The sequence below is a fragment of the Streptopelia decaocto genome (assembly GCF_964273445.1).
Source record: "Streptopelia decaocto genome assembly, chromosome: 4".
NCBI lineage: Eukaryota > Metazoa > Chordata > Aves > Columbiformes > Columbidae > Streptopelia > Streptopelia decaocto.
Window position 1 is genome coordinate 60717741 of NC_138658.1, and position 21071 is coordinate 60738811.

Genomic DNA, 21071 nt, shown 5'->3' on the forward strand with positions numbered 1-21071 from the left:
AAGAGAAGAGAAGAGAAGAGAAGAGAAGAGAAGAGAAGAGAAGAGAAGAGAAGAAAAGAAAAGAAAAGAAAAGAAAAGAAAAGAAAAGAAAAGAAAAGAAAAGGGCACAACCCGACACCCTGAAGCACTTTGAAACTGCTCCTAAAAATGAAGTGTGAAATAGTCCCATAGAGTTTTTGTTTGGTGGCTGGTGTCTGGCAAAATGTATAAGGCAATGTAAAGAAAAACTTGTGATGAATGGTACCACTATCCCTACCTGTAATATAAAACATATAGTTAGTGTTTACTTCTCCTTATAAAGACAGCTCTTTTCTAGAAATTTCAACGTGCTATTCCTCAACTAATCATGGTACCAATCTAGATGTCATTCCTATGGAAAAATGACCTACCTCATTCTCTCTTCATTCACTCCTGTTTTCCTTTTACAAGCTGTCCTGCAGAGGACTGTGCATACAGCTGAGAGGGCAAAAGGACAACAAATCACTGAACAGAAGTAAATAATTTGACTTCAGGTGAAGGAGTATATATAGTGTATGTACGCATATATACGTATGTTTATGTTTTTGTTTATAAATCATCCATTTTCACTGTAGCTTCACAACCAATGATGCTAAGTCCTCCACTGTCGTGACTGACAAGTGAGGAGTGACATTAGAAGGACAGAAGAACAAAAATAAGAACTAAATAACTACAAGAAAATAAGAAACAGAGACTGAAGAGGTAGCTGTAAGAGGAGATGGGAAGGGTTTTTTAATCACTCTTTTCAGCAGGAAAAAAAAGCATAGGAACTGATCACTCAGCTGAGGAACTGACAAGCATGAGAGAAGAACAGAGCTGAGCCAAGTGTTATGGGGCTGTAGGAGGCCCAGTGAATTGACGCTCTCCTCCATTAACTCTCTTCTGGCCTGTTCCAGTTACACTTCATACTGCCGATTTTGAACAAACCAAAGTCAGCAAACCATGTAAACAAATGTTCATTTTTATTCTTAATTTAATAAAGATTATGCAACATCAACTAAATGTTATGCAGCATCTATTTCTCATACTTAAATGTTGTTCTTATCTGCTTGGCTCAACAGGAGTGTTTCAGGTTTGTAACACAGAAGGATATAAACTCATGATAGAGTCAATTCTTGGCCTCAATGAAGCCAGTGGTCAAAGTCTTGTTGTCTTTCATGGGAATGGGATTTCATCAGAGTACTTAGATTGATTTCTGTATGTTATTTACATACATGTGCAGCTGAGACAGTTCACTAATGTAGAAATATCCTATAAAACGATTCTGTAGCAGTAAATTTTTCACACTCTCTATCTTTACTTTAAATGGAAACTTTACAAGAAACTACATGAATGCTATAAATTAAAATAAAATTAAATCAAAAATTATGCATAAAAACAAATACCAAACCATGGAAAAATGCTAAAATATTTTAATAATTTCAAAACCTCATGAAGGCCACAGCATCATTTTCAGCCAAAATATTTCTAAAACTGGCAACCCACAAGAACCCTGGAACACCCAAGTGGAAACATGTTTTCGATTTTGAAGTAAATATTTTTTCCTCATACACAGAGGTCTTTTCTTTAAATAGTGTAAGACAGCCTAAAATAGGGAGGAAGTTAAGCATTTTTGTTGTGCAATTAAAAATGAATTATACATGGCTAAAATCAAAGTTATTTCTATGCTACATCTGAAAAGTTTAGACAAATAAACATTTCTGAAAATGAAGCTTATAAAGTGAGGCCTCAGAAATTTCTTAATGTGGGGAGTTTAGTTTTCCAAGTACCATTCATCTGATCATTGTATGTTTGGGCACCTGGAGGTGTGAACCTACTGACTATGGACCTTCGGATTCCATTATTACAAACTCGCAGACAATAAAACAGGGAGACTTATGACTGTTCTGTGTCATCAAGGATGTCACTGGGAGCAAAGCCTCAGAGCACAACAAAGGAGGTCTCTCACAAACTACACAAGTACCTTTAGAACAGTTATTTTACTTGAAAGTTACAAGGTGTTCCTAATCTTTGTTGCCCCACCACAGCTGTGGCAGACATTAGGGCTGGCTTTCAGCACTTTGTGTGTACTCTGTGGCTGAGGAGGACAAATTAGAAGTCCTAAAGACAAAAGTTGGCTTCCAGAAATGAAATTCAGCATCAGAAGAAGGAAAACTAGTGAGTAATAGTCTCTTCTCATCTTTTTAGCTTCAAACATATAAAAGAACTGCAGCTATTTCACACATCCTTCCTGTCATTAACCTTTTGTACTCTGCACATTTTAGTCATGAAAGGCTTCTGAAAACTGGCCCTGAAAGGCCCTGAAAACTGTCATTTTCTATGCAACAAGTCGAGCAAATAAATTAATAATATTAATTTTACCACCAATCAGCAATATCAATTGCTGAATCTTATTTTTCATCTTTCAAATGGTCTGATTTCTATACCATGCTTTTCCTAGATGAAAAGGATGCACTTCTTATTTTATATGTTTTCTCTTCTCACTTGCATGCAGGGTGTTATGTTGGTTCATGTGATAAGAATGTTTGGGCACAAGTTTCCCAACTATATGCCAGAAAAGATTCAGACAAAGCAGTAGTGATTAAGAGTATGAAAAAATGTACATGAATAATGGTTGAAAAGTTTGCCTATATAGAATATAGTGCATTACAAGGCTATAATAAAGTAGAAAAAACTATGAGTAGTACAAAGAAAGACATATTGGGAGCTTCCTTTCTACTATAAGAAAATGGCAGATTCAACTGAAGTTAAAATTGTCAGATTAAAAATCAATGAAAAGTATTTTTGTATAGTACATAATTGTTCACAAGCACTGTTAGTCAGGGAAAGTTCCAAGGATGTGCCCAATTGAAAATTCTTCACATATTTACATATATTTCAAGTTTGTCCAGAATAAAATTTAACATCGTAATTTTGGAAAATGCTTCAAATTACTGGCTTCATATGTCTACCTATAGATCACATCCATTTCCTAAGGAAGATCCTCTTACATTTGGCTTCAGCAGAATTTTGCTGAACATTTTTGTCAGTAAATAAAACAGGGCAGTGATAAAGATGAAATAGTACTCTAAACTGTCTGTTGGTCTAATCCAGCAGTATTTTTTTCTTTTTGTGCCGCCAGTTGTCAGTAGATACGGTGCCAGCATGTTAAGTTCTGTGGCAGAAAGCTGAAAGAGTGCAGGGGCACCACAGCAGAGTTGGGGGGAACCCCAATAACCTAGCCAAGGTTGTCCCAGGGGAGTGTCAACCCCTGGGTGAGGGTGACACCCATTGGGATGAGTCAGTGGAAAGGGTCTCTAGAGCACTTTTGGACTGAGAGGGGGTTACTGCCAATGGGACTCATTATGGAATGGAAAGAGGGGCATTTGACGATTGTAATGGGAAACGTACAATGGGATATTTAAGGGAATGGGTACAATGGGATGTTTAGGGGAAGGATCAAAGGCGGGAAAAGGGAGGGATTGTGGTGGTTTGGGGAGGAAAGTGTGTGGAAAAAAGAGAGAGAAAAAGGAATAAAAGATATGAACAAAGAGGTTGTACGCTTGTGTCATTGTGCCCTGTGCCTGATGACTGCAATCTGTCCGGTCTTCTCATCAAACTCTGTTTTTCTGGATCAGGAGCTGCTGATCCTGTGTGCATGTGTATATGTGAAGGTCTAAGGGCCAGCACCTGGACTGGGGACCATGGGTCACTGTGACCCTGCACAACTGGAGAAACTGGAGTGCAAATGCTTTGCATGGGTGTATATCTCAGTGTGTGGCTGCTAGTGAATTCATGCTGGACTCAGCAGTGGGGAAGGTACAAGGCTTGGGAGCCTGGTACTGGAGTGGCCACAGGTCTGAGCTGGATACTGGAGAGACAAAAGGGTTTGAGAGTTGCTTGCTGGAGGAAGTAGGAGGTCCAAGCCAGGTACTGAAGAGACAGGCTTGGTGTCATCTATCAATGAGGTTTTGGGTCTAGACCAGCTACCAGAATGACCCATTTTCTTCTGTGTGCTTGTGAGGCAACTGCGAAGCAGCCCGGTACTGAGTGAAGCTGGACACAGGGAGCTGTGGCAGCTTTGCCTTCCCTGAGCTGTGGGAGTCAGTGACTGCTAGCAGGTTCAACAGTGGATTTCACAAAGACAGTAGAAAATCCAAAATAGAAATATTACCTACCTCACTGTACCTGCCTCTGACATTCTGAATCTCTTTGTGGCAGAAATTAGAAATATAATTTTAAAAACTGAAAGCTTCTCTGAAGCTTTTCAGAGATCACATTTACTTTACAGTTGCTTGTTAATTGCTTTAGTGCCTAAGGATGTACAACATATGTCCTGCAAAGAGACACCCATATGGTTGTACAGTGTATGTCCTGGCACTCTGTTGCCACAGACTAGAAAACAGACTTCTGTTTAAAATGCATGGCCCATTGCATGATTGAAGGTGTGACATATAAAGGATTATAACTGACAACATTGAAGCCCTACACCTGTCACCGTGCTGTGTTAGGAGAATATGCACACTGTTTTGCTGGGAAGGGGAGAGAAGATTGCTTTCAGTGAAGAAACAATTAAAATGTATTTTTTAACTTTGTACAGGGGAGAATTTCCTTCTCAACTGTCTGATTTATTCGTGTCAGTGTGAGTCAGCTGTAGCTCAGTTTTGATTCAAAGGTTATAAAGTTAAAGAAGTTAGTAGAGGAAAAAGTATAAGGGCATTAACTAGCCACATGGAACCAGATTTTAAAAGCTAATGAAGCTTTTAAGACAGCAGAGAGGTGACTAACAATGCCTTTTAGAAGTATCTACATTTTTAGAGGCCTAAGTGCTTCAAGTAGTCTAGCTTTTACCCTTTCGGTGTTCTGGTGAGTATTATAGACATATTTGAATATTCGGAAAAATGCAAGAATATGCACAACCCAGAAACTCAACAGTGTTTGTGGGTGACCATCTTAAACTAAGGCAAACCTTTTCCAACAAAATTATTGCACTCTAGCACTTGTGTTGTATTTCAGGGTCCTCCTCAACTTTAGATTTCTCAATGAAATACTTAGGTAAGGAACTAGTCTAACAAAAAGATTAAGCTCACTTAACTTTACTTAGTTAAATTACTGTATTACTAGAGGCTGAGCTAGTTATCTAGGATCTCACAGCACTACTGTAGAGAGATAAGCATCTCTAGAATGTGAAACATCCTACATGTCTTAGACGTCTCTCTTAGGGTAGAAGGAATCATCCTGCAGAGCTGCTCAGCTCTTTTCACTGACTGACTAGATAACTTCAGTAAGGGGTTTCTCTTATCTAAATTTAGACAGCCAATTTACAAGCCTGGTGTTTCTAAATAGTTAATAGAAAGTGAAAGACATCTCTTCAGAGTGACTCATCCTATCTGAAATCTGAATCATGCTTCAGTGGTGCCTTTTTCATTGACTACAGAGGAAGTGTAGGAGTACTCCTACGCTGGAATCATCTCTTAACTCAGGTATTTCATTTAAATGCTTAGGTTATGTGAAATTAAGGGTTATGTGACACTTGAGAGCATACTGAGTACTTTTCTGGAATACCTTTCTCCTCCAGGTTACAGTATCTTTCACATTACGATCCTTTCTGACTTTTTACTCATAAAGAATATATGACAGAATTAATTTCTCCTGTTTAATTTTTCCCATTGGTGTAAATTTTCCAAGGTAACTTGTAACTGTAACAAATTAATCATCCACTTTCGATGTGAGGCTGGGTAGCTAAAAATTGGAAACAATGTAAAAATATCTCAGGGTGAAATAGTGAAGTAAGTAATTTCCAAAGTCTCCTGTTGAACCTGAAAATTGAGGAGCTGGATCACAGTTGAATTAAAAAGGTCTTGTGAAAGGTTATGTTAAAATTCCATGCAGAATATTTAATTACTCAAAATGTTTTCATCTTCACTTTCTAGAATTTTAAAAACAACAGATCTGATAAAATTCAGAGAACTGTATGAGAACAGACAAGTCAAGTAAGAGTTATTTAAGAGAGCTAAACCATCAAGTAATTGTCTTCTGAAGGTCTTTTGCAGTCTTCCTACATGAATGTTTATTAAAGCAAACTAACTCTTCAGCTTTTTTTTCAGATGCTCCAAATCAAAATGCATTTCTTTCTTTAAAAATATGCTCATATGTAATTATAGGTTATATAAATGTTTTAATAGTCACACATAGAATAATGACATGGTCACTATACTATATTTGTCTAAGAGCTTTTCCTCTTTCGGACCTACAGAAGACAAAAGGATACTTCCCTGCATTATTGTCTATTGCTTTTACATAACACCTCTGTTTTAATTTCCTCTGGTGTGTACAAAAGCATCATTTCTCCCTTCAGGAAGCCTCATTTATTTCTAGGTACAGTAATTTACTGATGTAATACCTTTCTGTAAATAATTTTTGTTCTTATATTTTTTCTACTTCATTTAATTTGTGAAGCCTTTCTCAGATGATGTCACTTTTGTAGAAATGGGTACCAAGAACATCCTCTTGTAAGCGCTCAGGGGAAGCTTCTCATATGAGCAGATTATTCCATCACTGCATTGCTGAATTCTTGCACCTCACTCTGAGCCATATGGTCATACCTACTGCTAGACATAAGGTTTCTAGGAGTCTCATCTAGCTCAGTAAGGATGCTAGAAGCACATGGGGTTCAATGTTTGTTGGTTCAACACTTAGCTGGCGCAAAGAAAACTATCCTTATACCCTCCCTGTTTTGCACCCTTCTTGTCACGGAAGAATCTTTGTTGGGCAGTGGGCTTAAATGGTTGGGAACCCCATTTCCTTCTCTTTATCCCAATGGCCTCCTGCACAAGGATTTGGAAGAAAAGAGATGAGCAACTTAAAAAGAGTGTTCTACCCATATTTTTCTTCTTTAAAAATATTTTATTTACAAATACTTCCTGTGAAATGAAACTTCATTGTGTTTACAAAACCTGATGATCCTTGTAGTTATCTCATTATATCAGTTTTAGAACCTCAGAATTCGGCATTATGATTATTGCTGTTTTAATACAAAAACATATTTTCAGTTCATCCACTCTGAAAACCCACACTCCTGGCACTATCACAGACTAACATTTTTGGCAAGGGTCACCGTAAAAAGCAAACCAGGGTTTCACAACTGCTGGCTCCAAGGAAAGCCAGCAGGAAACAAAACAAACTTTACTCACACAACATGCACTTTTACTCACTTAATATATGTATTTTTAAGATTTCAACTGAAGAACAGTGAATTACAGATATGACAAAGTTCATACATGGTTAGAATATGAGGTCGGTGTCCACCTATCTGAGTATTGGCTTTCAGAATGGCTAAGTTTTACCTTGAAGGTCACAAAAAGATGACTAGTTTACTTGAGAAGAAATGTAATGTGATTTAGTTCAGGTCAGAGATTTAGTTTCAAAGCTGGTTTTGGGTAGTTTTCAGGAGAGAAGTTCTGCATAAATGTGACTTCAATGCAAGAGAGAGGGGGGAATTTTTCTCCTATCCTTTCTTCAAACAAAATTGTTTTGGCTGATTTTAAAAAAATACATACACATATAAGCATATACCTATAAATACACCTAAAGGTAGCTCTCAGTCAGCTAGCTTAGTGATAAAAAGTCATTGCTTTTATTGCTTCTCTAGTTTTTGTCTTTGCAACCCAAGATGGCTTAGACAGTATTTTATTCTTATTTTTCTATACTTTCTCTGGTTTCAATATACTATTAGGGTGTTATTAATAGATTCTGATCTACTACTTAAGTTGAAATTAGCCACTAGGCTTAATTAGCTGCTAGACCTGATTGAGAAAGGATCTAAAACTATATATCGTGCTTGTAAGGCAATGTAGTTGTCAACTGAGCATATTAAAATGGTGTAAGTTTGCACCATTAGTCTGTGATTTGCTTTTACACATAATGACAATCCTTACTGTAATTTTGAGGACTAGTATTCTATAGAGCTGGAAGCTCTATATAGTATTTTATTTTAGAGCACATTGCATGTGGAGAAAAAGAAGGCAAGGGAAATAATCAGCTGCAACAACAAAATCTTAAATAGTCAAGACAGGATTTTTAATAAAAGCCTATCTTTTTGAAATCAGATTTATTGTATTTAAAATCGGCATGTATATTTGAAGAAAAGCTATTTGGACTGATTTCTTAAAAATCTAGAATTGAATTTTTGAATTATTAGTAATAAGATATTGTTTTGATAGGAGAAAAAGCAATAATAATTGCATAGAGCAAGACATAAAGCTGAAGATGACATATTTGTGATTTTGAACAAGTTTCAGTTTATAAACATGACTAGATGTGACTTTAACTGAGTAGGCTAATATGAGCCAATAAAACAACTTCTCCTCCTTTAAATTATGCAGGTGCTTAATCTCTGCACACAGTCTCTTAGGAATGAGAAATGTTTTGGTTGTGAAACTGTCGTGGTTGAGACGGACAAATGACATAGACCAAGTTCTTCCAGGATGAAAGTAGTAGATGCCATTTATTGCCACAAGTACATTTTTATACAGTTTTACCAATTCACGTGTCTCTTCACTATTAGTTACAAGTTACAGCAGTAACATCTCACTGGGTATTTTTGCTATCATCAATGTTACTCTTTTACTCCCTTCTCTCTCATGGGTACATCCTTAACATCTCCGGATACTCCTTTACTGCCTTCTTTCTCATGGGTAGGCCTTAATATCTTCAAGGCTAATTTCTGTTCCCATGTCCTCTGTCAGGGAATGCAAGGACCCACCATAGTCCCCCACATGAAACAAAGCTAGATCCTGGCTTTATTTATATGTTGAGACACAGTCTCAAGTCATTTGTTGTAACCCACATCATGCTTTGGTGGAAATACACTAAAGCCTGCTGATATTTACTGTGTAGGTGCAATTGAGACATTGTATTTTACTTTATGGTTTCACAGTTTTTTAAATAAAGATTTTGTGTTCCATTTAATTATTTTACAAAATCATAGAACAGTTTTGGTTGGAAGAGACCCTCAGGATCATCAAGTCCAACCATAACCTAACTCTAGCACTACTCTAGTACATATTTCAAGTAGTTTTTGTTTTGTTTTCTGGGAACCCAAATATAATTTTTAAAATATTTAGCTCAGATTACCATGGGTTTGCAAAATAAACTGAATTTCAAGACATATTTTCCTATTTTCTGCAAAGGATTGCTTTTGGAAAATCACCAAATGGCAAATGGCAAAAGATACCTCTGGACAGTGTCTAGTCCCTCTGCTCAAGCAAAGTCATCTAGAGCAGTTAGCCTGAGAATGTGCCCAGTTAGGTTTTGAATATCTCCAGGGATGGAAACTCCACAACCTCTCTGGGCAACCTGCTCCAGTGTGTGATGATCCTTACAGTGAAAAAAAAACAAAAACATTTTCTTCCATTTAAAGTGGAATTTCTTGTGCTTCAGTTTGTGCCCATTGCCTCTTGTCCATTCACTGGCCACCACTGAGAAGCATCTGGCTCTATATAATTTTTTCTCCTCATGAGGTATTTATACATGCTGATAATATTCCCCTGAGTCTTGTCCAGACTATACAGTCCCACACCTCTCTGTCTCTCCTCATATGGCAGATGCTCCAGGCTCCAACCCCTTAGTCATATCCATGGCTCTTCTTTGGACTCAATCCAGTATGTCCGTGTCTTTTCCATCATGGGGAGCCAAGCACTGGGCAGAGCCCTCCAGATGTGAACAGAGTTGTCCAAAGAAGGCCTCACCTACGTCTTTCTGATCAAGCAGTTGGTAGCAGACACCCTCCACTCACACTGTTGTGCTTGCTAATCCTGCTCACCCTTCCAGAGGCATGAGCAGCGTGCATCCCTGCTGCTCACTCAAGTGAAGAGTGAGTCCTCATTCACGTCCTCCTGGCCTGCTCTTCCTAAACAGCCTATATCCAGCTCCCAATCTTTCATCTGCTCTCAGGACACTGGCCTATTCTGTAGCTACAGATCTGCAGGTGGAGCAAGAGTCTCAGAAAGACCCAGTCAATCAAACAGACAGGCTAATTAACAATAACCAGCAACCAACATACGCCCACATCAACTTATAGACTAGAACTCACACTGGAAAAAATAGGCACAACCTCTGTTATCCATGCAATTGATTCTCAGCTCTGTCAAAGCAATGCACTGCTCTAACACCACTGCTGTAAGACTACATTCATTTAATGATTTGAAGACAGAAGCAAATGAGTGGGAGATTGCATATGTGGAACCAAAAATGTAAATTAGGTTCTTAGTAACAAGTAGCTTCTCTTCCCAAAACACATTATAATTTTAAACAGCTCTGCAATTCCATCACCATTGCCTATTTTTGCCTCCCCCCAAGCAATAAAAATGTGAATAGTAAGGGAAAAACCTAGATAATATCCAAACTATTTAAAATTCCTCTTTAAAAATATGTAATCAGAAGCTATGTCGATCCAAGCACAGCCCATAAACATTGTATTGGATAGAGTTTTATTTTGACACTTCTACTATTCTCTTCCGACAGCCTCTTAAAGGTGGACTGCTGTTCCTTGAATGACCTTGAAATTACAATGTGTTGCAATGAATTGATAGTGAGCTATTCCTTGATCCACAGTCCTAATTTTCTTTTGTATTCTAAAAGCCTAAAGCACATAATCTCACTCACATACAGCATGTAAGGTTTTTGTTTTGTTCTTCTTACAGTTTCTCACAGGCATAGCAGTTAAAGGAATTGAAAGTGCTCTGTCTTCACAAGAATTACATTTCAGTTAAACTCACATACATTCAATCAGACTTATTGGAAATAAATTTGTTTTCTCTGTAGTGCAAATAGAAGGCAGCCATATTCATTTTCCAGGAATTCTTAATTTCAAAGTTTAATTCAAGTAGAGGAACCTCAAGTCTCTTTCTCTCTGCTAATCTCATACCACACTACATATCAAAACAAAGGTTTCTACTATGGGGATGCATAAAACAAGAATCAGTATAAATCCATTGTCATACCTTATGGTTGACATTTTTCCTTGGTGGTAAACGAATTCATGGCAATAGGCAAAAGTGGAAGATCTTTATGAACCAACAGGAGATTTTCTTGTTGTGATCACCAGGCAGAGAAACAAATACAAAAGTAGAACATTTAATCGTCTTTCTTCGGTACAACTGCATGCCCATGATAATCTTAAAAAAAAAAAAAAAAAAAAAAAAAAAAAAAAAAAGTTTAGTTTGGATTGTATACAGTCTCATGTGGTTTTATACAGTTTTGGTTCCAGGGGACTTCATTGCAAATTTGAACTTATTACCAAAGAAAGAATTTGCCGCTCAGTAAACAGGTGTTGAGTAAAAGAAAGGGAATTTGGGTTAGGTAAGCAGATGGTGTACCATTGCAGAACATAATTATTCTGTCATGAAGGGAAGATTTCCTAAGTAAGATAGTAAAGGAGCGATTCCTCCTGCAGACCTCTGAAAACTTGAAATAATACTTAAAAAACCCCTCAGAATAAAAAACATAACGTAGTAGGAAATAAAATGTAAATAATTTTTAAAAAGTTTTCCTGAGGTCAAGGGGCTAACTCACTAATCCCACAGAAAAATATTTTATATTTCACTACCTCTAAGAGTCAGACTGTAGATCAGGTACTTCCTTCCTCACCTTATAGAAAATGTATGCAAAAATCACTGCACAAAATGGGGAAAATTGCTTATGGTCTAGGTAACATTAGTTTACCCAAACCAAATATGAACCCTGCCACATGGAAAGAACCAGCATAAAAGCTGGCAGTCTGAGGGAGCTGGACTGCTTTCATAGTATATATAAATAATGTATATATAAATGTAATATAGTTGAAGATACCAAAATCTATTCAATGTCTAGGCAATCTGTTAGTCTAACTTAAGTCATAAAAAAGTTTGTATAAAACAGTCAGGCAAATGTACCAGAACATATTACATTGTGAACTTGCAGTAAAAGCCAGTAATGGGTAAAATGACCAATTATCCAAAAGTAGAGCTAGTAAACAGTAATTCCTATCTAAAAATTCCCAGAGTACTTTATAATCACTTATATAACATACCACTCAAATAAAAACCCTTTGAACAAAGGCTGATACAGCACACCATTTGGAGGAGAGAAGCTTGATGTTAATTCAAAGTTTTACTTTTAGGAATAGGCCACAGGTCAAATTCAAGCGTACATTGAAATGTTATTGTACTTTGAAGAAAGCTTTTAAGAAATCAGTTCATAATTCCCACTTTCTGCATACATTGTTCAAACTTTAGTCTAAGCACTTTTTAGGGCAGCAGAGCCAATACTACTAGGAAATGAATAAATAGCTTAATTGCATAATTGTTAAGCCCACTGAGTTACAAATGAGCTAAGAGGCCGAAGGAGGTCTAGTTTAAGTGTAAAAGCCTTCACGGGTAAAAACAATGGATGAAAAGCAAAGAATCCAGCCTGACTTTTCCAGCCTGCCTCAATTTGCCCTGAGACACCAATTAGGGGAATTTCTTGTTTTTAATGAAAATTCAAGTTATGTTACAAGGAAGCAGCAAGCTCAAATAAATACTAAACTGCACATTACCATTTTTGAGTTCATGATATACCTTTAAGTCCTCCTGTGATAGGGACTCTCAGACTACATGTCCAAACCTTCTTCTCAAAGTCTTAATTTAAGTTTAGACAGAACAGAGTAACAGTGAGTAACAGAAGCCGAAGGTGTTCTTCACAAAGGTGTCTGAGCCATAAAGACCACAGAGACAATTAAACTCAGGGAGTTAATTAAAACAAAGAAAGAAACATCAAATCCACAAACTAATAATCACATGCCTACAAAAAAGCAGTTTAAATCCTCAAAGGCAAACCACTAATAATGTTACCAAATGTAATGCTTATGTCAAGTAAAATAATATGAACACGGACTACCAGCAGGATACTTTAGTATTGATATAGGGCCCCATTTTTTTCCAACATTGGATGACCACACATATAGATCCTATGAATTTTTGTTAAGTCAAGGCAGCAGTTAACATGACAATTATGAGAGTCTCAGTCCAGTTACCCTGAGAAACCTGAGGTCTGCACCTATGGAAACCTCCTGAAGTTTAACAAGATTTTCAAGGTCCTGCATCTAGCACAGAATAAATGTCATGCATCTGTGAATGTCTGAGAAGTGAGTGGCTGAAGAGGAGGTTGCTGGAAAGGGCCTGGAGGATAAAGGTGGCCTCCAGGTTGAGTATCACAAGACAAAGATGCACTCTCATTGCAAGTGAGGCAAATCACATGCTGGGATGTCTTAGAAAGCATGTGGTCAGCAGCTTGAGGTAAATTATGGTCTTTGACTTGCCACTGGTGAAGCTCCACCAACAGAAGAATGTTTCTAGTTTACTCCCATACCCTGCTCTGGAAGGTTTCTGGAAACTGGAGAGAGTCCAGCAGATGCCTATAAGGATAGTTAGAATCTTAGAATACATGGGTTAAAAGGAGAGGTTGGGCCTACTTAGAGAAGGAGTAAGGGTGACCTAGTGGCTGCCTAGAACTACTTAAAGGCTGTTACTGACATGAGGGAGTCAAGCTTTTTATGCTGATGTGTAAAAAAGTTTTGTTATAAAAATGGGTAAAACTCACTTATTGAACCTCGGAAATTCAGGTCAGCTATTAGGAAATGGGTTTTTTTTTAGAAGGGTAGTATTATACAACACCAGAAAAGCAATGAAGCTAAATTCTTGATTTGAAAATGAGAAAGGGTTACCAAAGAAAACTAAATCTGAAACTAATCTTTTCTTCAAGCTATCATTTAGTGTTCTGATACATCACTTAAATATATTTAATGCTTATGGCAAAAGCTTTCTCTTAGAGAGGTCTTTCAGAGGTTACTTTAAAACTGATAACCTAGTACTTCTCATCTTTTAGCTACTTAACTGGAAGACTTAGACCTGTTCTATATATTTGACAAACTTTAAGTTATTTTCTGATGAGATTTTTTTTTTTTCCTCAACCCTAATTTTCAGAATAGTGGAAATCTACTTGCCTGTAGTAAAACTAGCTTCTGATTTCAGGCTTAGGGCTACCTACAAGTATGCATTCCCCCTGTCTGACAGAACTGTGCAGGAATTTGAATCAAGCAGTGCTTTCAGAAGGGGACACCTAAACTTTTCTCTTGCAAAAAATACACAAAAATCTGTGTATATTAGCATAGTTTGCACAATGAACTTAGAATAGAGAGAATTTTGAATAAGACAAAATAGAAATAAAAGAGTTCATATCCAAGTCTCTATTTTACTTACTGTGACCCTTCCAGAAGATATACTATTATTCCGGAAACCCTTTAATTGGTTTCTAAGTTATAAAAAAATCCTGAATCCTCTCTAGGCTCCTAGAAAAAGGGTTTTTTTTTAATTCACATTGTGAATATATAATCCCCAATCTTTTATTTTGCCGGTTTGTGTGACACCAAGCTTTGGAAACTTCTGTGCCTAATTTTCTATGCTCATTTGCCCTCAGCAGAGGACTGAACTCTCTCTTCCTTACAGGGAGTTCTCTCCTCTGGAGTTTTATAGAGTACAACATAAAAAAAAATTCAACCAACAACTTTCTTGTCTGCTTCCTAGGTGCTTTCTTTAAACATAACCAACTTTATAAAAAGAATCAGTATCATCCATCACAGTATCTGAAAAATTAGATCAGATCTGGTAAAAATTCAGAAAACTTAAATTGAAATAATGCTAAGAATCTTGCCTATTGTACATAGGTACGCACACAAATGAGGGTGTCTAGACACTCACATGCATAAATCAGAATGGATAGTTCATGTGGATTGCAGATTAATTGTTTCATATGTACAGAAATTGCTACAAAAAGACTAACTCCATGCAGACCCATGCGATCTCCATGGAGGCTTATTAGCTCAAGTACAACACTGTGCAAACAACCAGCGTCATCTCAGATACTCTTCCCTGGATGTTGAGTTTGGGATTCAGGTTAAGCATACTGAAGTATGGCCATTTATTCCACAAACTGGTGTCCCAGATGAGTTCAATACTTGATTACAAAATTAGGACCTCTCCTCTTCCCCATCTGTTTCTGGTATCGGCTATGCAGCAGCGACTAACAGCTGAAGGGCAGTTAGGAACAGATGCAATTTTCTCACCATTAAAATTCATGATAAAAGCAAGCCAACTCAATGCACCAAGGTCTGTCTTTATGTCCAATGAGTGCTTCAAGATAATTGTTTGCGTTCAACTAGGTAAAAACATAGTATGCTCTCAATCAGGCTTACTGTACATCCATTATGTATGGATTTAAGGAGCTGGCTGTAGTCTGACAGGTCTAGTGCTAAGCCAAAGCGAATATGTTGAATATATAAAACCAGGAACTTGGTGGGAGGTAAGTAAATCTGGAATATAATGAACGTATATGTTGCATCTCCTCTTGTCTCACTAGGTGTATCAAAACTATAATCAGATTATAAGTAGTTCCAGGGACTGAATTTATTTTATTTCTTAAGTAAATGATTTGATTTCCTGTGTTGTAAACTCTATCTAACATCTCTATCATTTGCATGAGAAAAATAAGAATTCTTCAGCATATTGTGATAGTATCTGTTATTCTACTGGAAATACCTGTTTCAGTGTTGAAGATCATAGCCCTAAGCCACATCCTTTGTCTGGATAAATATAATAGTTGGAGTGCTACTGTAAAATATCAGTTCTGTTATCATTTGATGGTCCTATTATGCAAATGCTTCTGAAGAATATCTTAATCTGTGATTTTCCTTCCTAAATATTAGCTTTTCCTCCAAAAGTAATAACAAAAACTGGAATTCTACTGAGCCGCTTAGCAGTTTACCTAGAAGAAGAAAATATATTTTAGCAACCTGAGTTTGCTGCAAGCCATCATATTTTGCAAGACTACAGTAGAAAATTAGACACTTTAGGTCTGTGTAATTTGAATTATGGTGGACTAGTTTTGTCAGTGTCTGATAAAAGTTTCTTTGATCTACTTTTTGAGAGGTCCACAGGTTTGGACCAGCTGCATTTTAATGGTGTTTCTATGGGTGCCTCTGCCATTGCCTCTTTTCACTGAAGAATTTTGTACCACTAGTAATCCAGTTTACATGTACAGAGCAAACTTTTAACTATGAAACTGAGTCTTGCTTGCATATTTCTACTCTATTTTAATCACATCTTTATTATTTGAATTTAGAAATGCCAATTACATTTTAAAAATGTAAGAATCCTTAAGAAAAAATAAATATGAATGAATTATTCTTCCTCAGAAGAGATAAGCTCGGAGTCCTTCAAGTTGTTTTGCTTTATCATGTTGTTAATGGGAGTTTGCCATGGAATTGAATGAATAAGAGTGAAAGGCTTCTGCCAACATTTAAAATGTTAAGGTTAGTTACTCGGTTAGTGTGTGCTAGTGAGCTGTGTAGAGAGTACATATGCTCCTTTATTGCTAATTTTGAACAAGAAAGCTTCACAGAAACCTATTACAAGAATGCTGTGGTTCTGTGGGTTTAATATGTTAATCGAGTATTCAATATATGTGAAAGATTAATTACTTTTGTACATACTATGCCACATTTTTTTACTATGTAGTTGTGCATTTATTCAAATGTGAAAGAGCCTTATTTCCTTGAAGGAGTGTGAAGTACATAGATTGCACAGGTAGTGAAAAGTGATAGACCATTCTCACCTTTGATAATAAAGACTCTTGGTGAGTGAGAAGAAACAAGTGCCAGCCTTTTCGCATTGTGCTTCAGATTCTTTGATCTGAGTAAGTAGTGCAAAACAATAAATCTGGGAAAAAAAAGTAGCTGATACCCACACTTGGGAAATGGTGCTTTCTAACTTTTTTTTCTGATCTCTCCATAGAGCTTGTGTTTGCATCAAATGTCTAGAACAAAACACCCTCTTGCTACTGCCTCTGCCATATTCATAAGTACAGGGCAGCATCCCTTAGTGGTATATCTGGACATACATATGACATAATACTTGTTTATTATGGACCTAGTCCAGCTCTGACTGAAATAAGTGGAAAGAGTCATGTGGACTTCAGTAAGAGCTGTTTCAGATTCCTTGTGAACACTAAGATTTATGACATCCTTAACATTTCATTTCCTCAGTTTTAAGCACTTGGGTTTTTTAAATGACGTGCTGGATAAATACACTGTTGTCACTTAGCAGACTTAACTGGTGTGTAAAAAGGAGTCTTTTACTTTCAGATAAACTGAAAAATGGGGGATTAGGGTCAGTTGTTCAGCTGGTATAAACTTGTATAGCTCCATGAGTTTCAACTGGCCTCCCAAAATCTGCTTTGTCAGCAAATGGAATTCGAGAAGAAAGTTCATATTTATTTGTAGAGGACATGTATGAAGGTGCAGGTTACTTACCTGAGGATATAGGCTAGGCAAGAGAATATTAGAATACAGACTTTCTAGATGAGGCACTTCATCATTTGACACAAGATTTTCCTCTCTAAAGCACAGAAATCATAGATGTAAACATTATAGAGTAATTTTAAGAGGCTCATGAAAAACTAATATTTATTTCTGACAAAAAAGTTTTTAACTTTTGCCTTATATCTGAATGGAATAATACTTACAAATCATTCCATTTAAATGTTAGGGCATGATTGAAGAAGTTTCTGTGCTGTCATTGTTCTCTTCATTTCAGAGAGACATCCCCCTATTACATTCACCAGAAAAACAGAGATACATAATCACTTCCATTCAAAACTCAGGTTTTTAAGGTGCTTAAGAAATTCAGATCTAAAATGTAGGTTTGGAAGTCTGGAAGGAAATATTCCTGAAAAAAGTTTTCAACATAATACTTTCAACAGCTTTTTGAGTTATAGGTCATTAAACAGACACGAGGAACATTTGCTTTATTGCATTTTTTTCTGTAAAAGCTGATTTAGAAAGAAAAGTGGATGTTGCATGCTGCTGTTTCACAGTCAGGACTAGGACCCTTTGTTACAAGAATTTTTTTTTAAAAAACAAAACAAAACAACACAACAACCTGGAATTGAGTGATCTACCATAGCGATTTCCTTCTTCCATTATTCTTCAAAGGAGATTTTTCATCACCTTGCTCTCTTGCTAGCTGCACAATAGAGAAGAGCTAAAGTAACCAATCTGTCCTATCACACACTGTAGCAAAGTTACTGGCCTGGCTCAGTGGGAGAAGGTTTTCTTGAAAGACTAATTCATTCAGCGCAGCAACATTGTTACAAAAGCAAATTATTAAACCAGTTGTTTAGATTAACAACTATTTGAATGATGCTACTATAGCAACAGTGATCAGATAGCTATTTTTTCAACTGTTGTACCTGTAAGTTTTAGATGTAACTAAATTAACTGTGTATTCTTAAAAATATCTAGGCTGTAGTTTTTACTTCATTGCAACCACTCAGGGTGAACTATTGGCAGGATTTGGCCAACAGCACATTTCAGAATCTGGGATCAGCAACTTCCATGTAATACAATTCTTTCTGTTCTTTGTTTTCTCCTTCCTTTTTTTTAGAGACAGGTTAATCAATACAGAACCGTGAATAACAATTAATATAATTAATAATATTAAGGTCTAGAGCCTGCTTCCCCAGAATGTGGCAGAAGTTTCTCCACTGACTTCAGCAGAAGCACGGACAGATGCTAGGGTTGCTACATACATTAATTTAATCTTTTAAAAGGGCACATGCAATGCTCATTGATTTGAGATGAAGCTATGGCCTAACTCTTCTCAAGTTGTAGGGCAGAATGTTATCAAAACATTTACATATGGCTTTTCACTCTCAGTTTTATTACCTGTACAGTCTGATCTAGCAAAGTGAGGTGAGGCTCAGTATTATTTCTCCTTTTTGTCTTGAAGTAATGTGGTGCATCTTGTAAACTAATCCATTTTAAAGCTGAAGGGGATGTTCTAGACAGTGGGGTCCGGAGGAGGGGAAAGGAGGAGGGCATGGAAATCTAGTCAATTTTGATGTAAACAGAAATGGAGAAGAGGAATGTATGCAACTCTTGCACATGATTAGCCTAGCCATCTGTTTCACTTACCTGCATAATTGTCAGCTAATCAATTGTTAATTGTATATGTCCAGTTGCTCAACAGCATTGTATTCATTATCCTATTGCAATTCATTATCCCAAACACTTTACAGATATTCAGTCCCTGAATTATTTATTTCCAGGAGAAAACAGAGAGAGGAAGATGTCAAAAGAAAACAAGGAATGGTAATACAGGTTAAAAGGAAGGAGTGTAGAGAATCCAGATGTAGGTAACTTTAAGATGTGGCTAAGTTTAAGATATATGTAGAAAAGTAAAGCACAATGCATAGGCATTTGTATGATGCATTGATGGAATGGGGATGTGAAGAAGAATGTGACAGACAGAAACTGGCAGAGGGAAATAGAGGAAAAAACAGCTTTTAGCAAGAGTAGGCAAAAGAACTGAGGATTTTGTGAAAGGGAAACTGGGAGCCCTGTCGCACAGGGAAATCGCTGCAGGATATGCAGGGAATCTACTCAGTGCTATCCAGAGTGACAATACAATTATCACAACCACTCTTAATAGTAATTCCTTCAGAATGCTAAATTATAGAACCGTTTTCTTAAAGTCTTTTTGATGTGTAGATGGTATAGCATACATGATATAACATATATTTCACTGCTGTTATAAGACCAATGACCGTTGTGCCCCTGAAATGTGTTCTTGATAGGTGCCGTTATCTCAGCAATATATTGCAATGAGATTCTGATCTTTTAAGAGAATAATTTTGAAATTTTTACTCTTAAAGACAGAATAAAATAAAAAGTAAGAAGAATAATAAAGGAATTTATTATAAACTGTGCTTCACTATTAAAACGCATGTTATATTTGAAAATAAGGCTTAGGAAAGAATAATGCATCTGTGATTATTCTGGTATAATACATTTATGTATTTCAAGAGATGTCATGTTCTTTATCCTACCTCTTTTCCCTCAGAAATTTGCTTACAATTTTCACAGCATGGATAAAACAAAGAAAAGGACAAATCCATGTTAAGTTCATCAGAAAGATATCGAATGAATATTTAAAGAATGTCCAGAAAGGAGTTACGTTATATATACATTGTTAGAAAACCAACTAATTCAACTGTGTTTGAATACAAAATAAAACTTTTAGAAATTTTAGTAAGAGGACAATAAAAAATAATCTCATACTTTACCAGTTTTATCAGATCTTATCCTGGTATTTGTCTCACTTTGGACATAATCCATGGACTACTAGTCTGATTCCTAATTTATTAGTACTTACGTGTATAGACAGTATGTTGCAGGTATCGTTCCATGGTACAAGTATTGAAGTAATTGTGTCATTTAGACAGTCACTTCACCAACCAGCTTAAGCCTAAGACAAGAAAAGACCAGAAAGTTATGATATGGCAACATTCATATGATGGGAAGTAGCCCTACCCTGAAAGTGCTCTATCATTCATTGAAACACAGAGAATTATTTCCAATATCAATAGCATTTTGTATAAGATACATGAATGGGAGGTAAGAATTTTGGAATCTTTATTTAATTTCTTATCCTTATTAAATTTTCAGCCTTAATCACCATTCTGAGTTAGAATTATCTCAACATGTCTTACATTACCACAGCCAGCTTCTAGGAACACCTTCCTCAGAGACAGAGTATTTCTCCAAGAATCCATTCTTCCTTCCTGAGATGAAGTGGATTCTGGTTTTAAATATGTGTAGGATGTCTAGTATGAATTTGCTGTGCAGAAATAAGTATGCTTCTCTGGACAATGCTGGACATGGCAAACGTTGTCTAGATTTATCTTAGTTTTCTCACTTATGGTATGCTGCACTTAATTTGATAAAATGATATGTGATTTCTTGCAGCTTATTTTGGTTCAGGAACTTAAAATTGGTATTTAAAAACTTTGCTTTGAGATAATTTTTTCCTCCTGTAACCATTCTAATTTTCTGGGGATTTTTGACCAGCTATTGTGAAATCATACGTGGAATAATTTAGGAGAATGCTGTTCATTAATGACTTAATTTGCTTAAGCTTTAAAGAGTCAGTTCAAAGGCA